Source organism: Mandrillus leucophaeus, unplaced genomic scaffold (assembly GCF_000951045.1).
Source record: "Mandrillus leucophaeus isolate KB7577 unplaced genomic scaffold, Mleu.le_1.0 Scaffold93, whole genome shotgun sequence".
NCBI classification, from domain to species: Eukaryota; Metazoa; Chordata; class Mammalia; order Primates; family Cercopithecidae; genus Mandrillus; species Mandrillus leucophaeus.
The window spans coordinates 5711689-5718678 of record NW_012110141.1 but is presented as its reverse complement, the minus strand read 5'-3'; the positions used below and the strand labels follow the sequence as shown (position 1 = coordinate 5718678).

At 41.3% G+C, this 6990-nt stretch overlaps 1 protein-coding gene across 1 annotated transcript in view; it reads left to right on the top strand.

Annotated features, from left to right (window-relative positions):
• Positions 1–4519: 4519 nt before the first annotated feature.
• The window catches only part of TMEM2 (transmembrane protein 2), a 142489-nt gene continuing 140018 nt past the window's right edge, over positions 4520–6990 (top strand). The window contains exons 1-2 of the mRNA XM_011970187.1: positions 4520–4643; positions 5802–6137. The gene's annotated coding sequence lies outside the window, so the exon portion shown is untranslated. The remainder of the gene's footprint in view (positions 4644–5801; positions 6138–6990) is intronic.

The window sequence follows — 6990 nt, the reverse complement described above, 5'->3', positions numbered from 1 at the left end:
GCAAGACTCCGTCTCCAAACAACAACAACAAAACACCTTAATATGCGTCACCTGGAGATCTTGTTAAAATGCCAATTCTGCTTCAATAGGTCTGGGGTGGGGCCCCAAGTTTCTGCATTTTTTAACAAGCTCCCAGGGGATGCCCATGATGCTGACTGACTTTTAAGAAATCAGAGTTCTACAGTGGCTCACTCCTGTAATCCCAGCACTTTGGGAGGGTGAGGCAGGCGGATCATGAGGTCAGGAGATTGAGACCATCCTGGCTAACACAGTGAAATCCTGTCTCTACTAACAAAAAGTAGCCGGGCATGGTGGCGGGTGCCTGCAGTCCAGCTACTTGGGAGGCTGAGGCAGGGGAATGGCGTGAACCCGGAAGGTGGAGCTTGCAGTGAGCCGAGATCGCCACTGCACTCCAGCCTGGGCGACAGAGCGAGACTCCCTCTCAAAAAAAAAAAAAAAAAAAAGAAACCCAAAAAAACGAAAAAAAAGATACCAGAGTTTTCGATGTGCTCACTACTTCTCCAAGTACACACGGGCACTGAGACAGGACCCAAAGGAATTTCAGAAATGTAATTATATTGGGGATAAACAAAACTAGATCTTGCAAAATGATGAGGCGGACAAATGTTATCAGGCCTATTTTTCTACTTTCCAAATTCCTTCCCTGGCGCAGCACCTTGCCTGGGCCTTAGCCCGTCTTTCTGCAGCTGGTTAACTAATCCTTGCCTGTGGGCAGACAGAAAGGTGGTTTTTCCTGTCACATCTTCCCCATCCCTCCCTGGGAAGCTGCATTTTCAGATGCACTTTCACATTTCAAGACCCAAAGAAATAAATGTTTAATGTGGAATGACAGGCAATACCTCGATATTTGTAGGGAAGGGTCCCTGCTCAGCACTCCTCCAGTATCAGTTCTAGACGGATCTTGGAGAAGAGAAGAAACTCAGCTTGTTGAAGTGGCTCATCCTATAGGAAATACTTTCTCCAGCTTATTTCTCTGTGCCACCTTAAAATCAATCTACGATATGCCAAATATTAACAAGGAAAAAATGATCTCCGAAGAAGACACTGGCAATTTTGCCTGTGCTCTCCTCAGTCAGAGGTGATGTGGGGTGTAGGGAGCGTTGTAGAACTGTCAGTGAGTTAAGGGATAAACATGTCGAGATAGATTGGATTAGACAGCATTGTTCCAATTAATCATGCTGAATTTAGGGCCAGGAGACATTAGATTCTGCTCTTGGTTTTGACATTTACATTCTCTGTGACCTTGAGCAGGTCATTTCATGTGTTTGGTTGTAGTTTTTTCACATGTAAAGGGCAATGACAGGATAAAATGAGTTCTAAGTTTCCTCCTGATTCTACAATCTTTGTTTCTGAAGTTGTTTCAGTGCAAGCTGGCGTGCAGTGGCGCAATCCCAGCTCACTGCAACCTCCACCTCCCGGTTCAAGCAATTCTCCTGCCTCAGCCTCCCAACTAACTGGGATTATAGGCGTGTGTCACCACGCCCGGCTAATTTTTTGTATTTTTAGTAGAGATGGGGCTTCACCGTGTTAGCCAGGATGGTCTCTATCTCCTGACCTTGTGATCCGCCTGCCTTGGCCTCCCAAAGTGCTGGGATTACAGGTGTGAGCCACCGCGCCCAGCCCTGAAGTTGATTCAGAAAAAAAAAAAAAAAAAAAGAATTTTTAAACTGCAGGTTTTCACAGTGGCTGGTCATCAAAATCTCTTTGGAGAGCTTTCAAAAGTATGGATCTCTTTCTACCTGTTCTGATTATTTGTGGATGCAGCCTTGGAAACTATTTTCATGAAGTTCTCCAAGTAAATTCTGTCCATTAGACAAATTTGGGAATCATTAATCCAAGCCACAAGGGGGCGCCCAGAAGATGCTGCTTTTCTTCTCAGTGATTTTAAAAATCCTTTTGAAAATTAAAATAGAAATAAAATTGATTTTCCATTTCCATATCTAATTTTGTTTTATATTATTTGAAAGGAATTTCTGATTGAAAGCATCTCTTTGGTATTTTAGGTTTAATTATTTGCTGGGTGAGCTAAAGTTATATTAATATAATGTGTACATAATCTCCAGCATTATAGACATAAAATTACATACAAAATGAATGTAATCTTCAGTATTTAAGCTCAGGTTGGAGGTTTGGAGCATGGCAAGCTATATCTTGATGTGAATGAAACTTAAATGTTCCAAGTTTTCCTAGACAATTCCTTGACCCATGGCCCCACATTTCCCTTGATCTTTTTGGAGGAGCTTCTAGAAAGAGTAGGTTATACTTTTTGTCCCCAAAAATGACTCTATCATTTTTCTCCTCAAAACATGTATATTTATTTATGTATTTATTTATTTTGGGAGACAGAGGCTGAAGCGCAGGGGCATGATCTCCATTCACTTCAACCTCCACCTCCTGGGTTCAAGTGCTTCTCATGCCTCATTCTCCACAGTAGCTGGGATTACAGGTGCATGCCACCACGCCCAATTAATTTTTCTATTTTTAGTAGACACTGGGTTTCACCATGTTGGCCAGGCTTGTCTCGAACTCCTGACCTCAAGCTATCCGCCTGCCTCGGCCTCTCAAAGTGCTGTGATTACAGGCATGAGCACTGCGCCCGGCCAAAACACGTTTTTTAATTTTAATTTTTTTTCTCTAAACAAGTTTTGTTTAAATTATTTGTAAAATGAAGTTAATAAAAGAACAAACCTGTTAGGATTGTTTTGAGGATTAAATGGATTAATATACCTAAAGTGTTAGGAACTGTGCCTAGCATATAATTAGCATCCAATAGATATAAACTATTCATATTTTTCTTATGTTCTGTTTATTATTCTCTGTCTTGACAGGGTCTCCACCGCTCAATTACCCAGTCCCAAAACTCAGATTCCACTCTTTTCACCCCTGTCCCTCAGATACCACATGCAATTGGCAAAATTTACTTCTCTCTCGAATGTACTCTCTCCTCTCCATTCCCACAGACATACCCCTCATTTAATTTCTCATTAGTTTAGTTCCAGGCCTCTGGTATATATTCCTGAAGAACTCCCTACCCCCATGAGAGTGACTGTTCTAAAACACAAATCTGATCATGTTCTCCCACTAATGAAATCACTTCAATGACTGTATGCGATTTACTCTCAAAGGGTTCAAAAAATGATATATATATATAGAAAGAAAGAGAGGGAGAATGAAAAATGCGGCAACATGTTAACAGTAGATAAATGGTATGCAGGTATGTTGTACAATCTTTTTTATTGTGGCAACTTTTCTGTAAGCTTATATTTATTTTCAAAACAAAGTTAAACAAACGAAACAAAATGCTTCACTGGCTTTCCTCAGAATAATATCCAAAGTCCTTACCTACTTCTCCAGATTTATCTGCTGTTTTTCCCCCTTGATGTTTAAGCTTCAGCCATAATACATGATTTTAGTTCATTATCTGTAAGCTTGCTGTTTTCCAAATTGAAATGCTATGGTCTTTCCAAGTTGTCTGCCTGGAAAACTCCTATTTATACTTCAATACCCAGAGCATAATCCCTTCTCTGTGATACCTGTGTTACTGGACTGAATTAATCATCTGCCCCACCCCCCATCCCCAGGTTCACTGTGTTTCTCATTTTGACTCTTCACCCCTTTTATCACATCGTGTAATTCATCTATTTCCTCTTCTAATCTCAGAGTTCTCAGAACAGAGGCCCCCAGGTCTTTTTCATTGTTGCATCCCCAGAGGCTGAAATCCTGATTTCTGCCTGCTCATGCTTGCAAGTTCATTTTTAGTTGCCGGCTGTGCTGGTTTCTCACCTTCTGCCATTTGAAGTGGCCACAGTGGCATTCAGCTTGCGGCTGCTTCCTGTTGTTGCCAGCTGAGCCTTGGCTTCTAGCTACTCTCCCTATTTTTTTTATTGTTATTTGTTTCCCCATGTGAAGGAAGTGAGCCCGTATCGACGCAGAGCTGAAATCTAGCGATCATCATCAAGGGCTCACGCCCGCCCTTGCCGCTCCAGTGACCTCCTTCCCTTTACCCTAATTCTGTGTTTTAGAGCCAGTTGCTCTACATCGAGGAGTCTCCGTTTTCTTCTCTAGGAGGGTATACTGGAGTCCAACATTCCTTGTAAGAGTGGGTTTTTATTTTATTTTATTTTATTTTATTTTTCGCTTAGTCCTCTTGTTCAGACAGTGCATACAGTTCATTTGATCTAATCCTTTGTGCTAATTTGTCAAAGTTCATCAAACATTAATAGAAACTAGTTATTTCCTTAGAGTTATGTAAGTCAAAGGCCAGCGTGCAACACTCTTGGTGAATGTGTGTCTTTTTGGATTATGTTTTCATTCTACAGATATTTTAGGAAAAGGTAAGCTTAGCCCATTTCTAGCAATAAACAGCTTTTCTAAAAGTTCCAAGTTTTCATTGCTTTCAAAAATATTTGTTTTGTGACTAAGAAATAAAGGGAGCCTCTAGAGAAGAAAAATATCGATATTGGTTATAAAGCACATTCACTCTGAAATACCAATATCGCTTCACTTGTGTGTGAACAGAAGAAGTGTGACTCTGAAATGAATGCTTCACGACAGCAAGGATCATGTCTTTCTTTCTTGTTCAACACCCTATGTCCAGTGCCTTGAACAGTTCCTGATCCATGGTAAGAGCTCAACAAATATTTGGTGGGTGCCTCAGTGAATGAAGTCAGCGAGCCTGTTTGGGAGGATATCATAGTTCAAGGAGCTTAAATATATTGAAGCAAGTGGAAAACAGGATCCTGACTAGCTTCTTTGGGCCCTGAAATTTGTCATGAGAATACCACATGATGCATCTGCTTTAGCTATAATGAATATGTTCAGCCACGCCTGGTCAAGGCCATCTCGTGGTGGATCATCTCTAAACGTTTCTGGAATGGACAGTTGTAACAATATTTTTTGGTCACTTTGTGTTCCTGCTGTTGTATGTTGCAGCATTTTGAGCCAGAGGTTTTCTGGAGTAGTTTTACTGTAATAATGGGCTGAGTTACTGACAGCCATCCCCTTTCTTATCTGCTTTTTATCAACACAGTACAGTTTCCTGTACCTCTCAGTGATGGGGAAATGATACAGCTGACATTAGTACACACGAGTAACCCAAAGTTATTTTGTATTCATCTTCCAGGTCATATGCTCTAATTTTACTCATGTTTTAAATGATTTGCAGTTATTTTCTTTAAGACCCATTTTATTTTCTCTTTGAGTTCATGTTCTTTTTCTTGGTAACCATGTCTAGATTTTCTTTTCTTCTTTTCTTTCTTTCTTTTTTTTTTTTTTTTTTTGAGACAGGGTCTCACTCTGTTGCCCAGGATGGAGTGCAGTGGTGCGATCTTGGCTCATTGCAACCTCTACTCCCCAGGTTCAAATAATTCTCTCTGCCTCAGCCTCCCAAGTAGCTGGGATTACAGGCACCTGCCACCAAGCCCAGCTAATTTTTGTATTTTTACTAGGGACGGGGTTTCACCATGTTGGGCAGGCAAGTCTCAAACCCCTGACCTCAAGTGATCCACCCACCTCGGCCTCCCAAAGTGCTGGGATTACAGGCATGAGCCACTGCGCCGGCCGTCTAGATATCCTTTTTTTTTTTTTTTTTTTTTTGAGACAGAGTCTTGCTGTGTCGCCCAGGCTGGAGTGCAGTGTCATGATTTGCAACCTCCACTTCCCGGGTTCGAGCAATTCTCTGCCTCAGCCTCCTGAGTCTCTGGGATTACAGGCGCCCACCTGAGATTTCAGGCATGAGCCACTGTGCCCGGCTGATATTCTTGATCTATTGTTTGCTTCAGATTTTCTGAAAACTTTGCTCCTTCGCTGCATGTTAAGTCTGCAAAATTGACAAATGACAATGTCGGGGCAGTGGAGGAGAAAGAGGCCTTCAGATAACTCTATAAATCATCAACATATGATGCGTTATGTATTCTCGGCATAAACTGGAAAGGAAAAAACTTGCCACAAATAGGAGTGACTCCTTTGGGCTTAAATTGGATTGGCAGCAACACAGATTCTGCTGTGGGTTGAAGTCATTTTCTACCTCGGCACTACTCAGTCCATGGGGAATGGTGAAGTTATGATTTCGCAGCAAGATTCTGGGAGCAGGCCAGCATCTACATCTGTTCTAAACTGTAAGTGGACTGGAAAAATGCTTTGAAAAAAAGCCAGGGTAGGGAGGTGGAAGAGAACACAAAACCTTTACTCTCAAAAAGGCCATGGACAATGAATCGATCAATTACAAAGACATTAGATTTAGAGAAAAGTTTTTACAGAAACAACATGTATATAATAATCCTGTCTTCATCTTCATCTGTTAAGTTTCACTCTCATTTCTGACCATTCAAGAGTCATAATACATAATACAGGAAAACCGTATTAGGGAGGACTGAAACGTGACTTACGATACTTGGGATGAGTCTTTAATGATTGAAATTCAGTGCTTTGGTAACACTTAGTAGATATTCAACACGTTTTAGTGAATTGCATAATGGATCTCTCTTCTCCAAATATGTGACTACACCATCTTATAGAAACCATTTGTTTTCATTTTTAAATTTTTTTCCACCAAGCAGTTCTCTGTCAATTGAATAACATTAAGACCATGGGAGGAGTGTGGCCCACTTACTGGAAAGAGTTTGGAAACAGGCTGGCCTGGGTTCAAGTTCTCTCTCTATTTCCTGGCTGTGCTACATCAGGCAAGTTGCTCTCTGACCCTCAGCTTTTTCACCTGAAGCGGGGAGAGTCATGGCGAATTCATGGTTGTCCTGAGGACCGAGTGAATCCTTGGGAACACAGAAAGCACAGGATAAGTGTCAGCTCCCTTTCTCTCTCATCTCCATGAGTTCCATTTTCTTCTGTCTTCTCGTTGTCCTCCAGACACTGGTGTAGATCCACAGTCTTGATTTCTGGAAAAGGTATCTTTGTCTGATTGGAGTCAGTGAAACAAACTTGGTTTGTACAAACTTTAAATTATTTTTTTCTGGC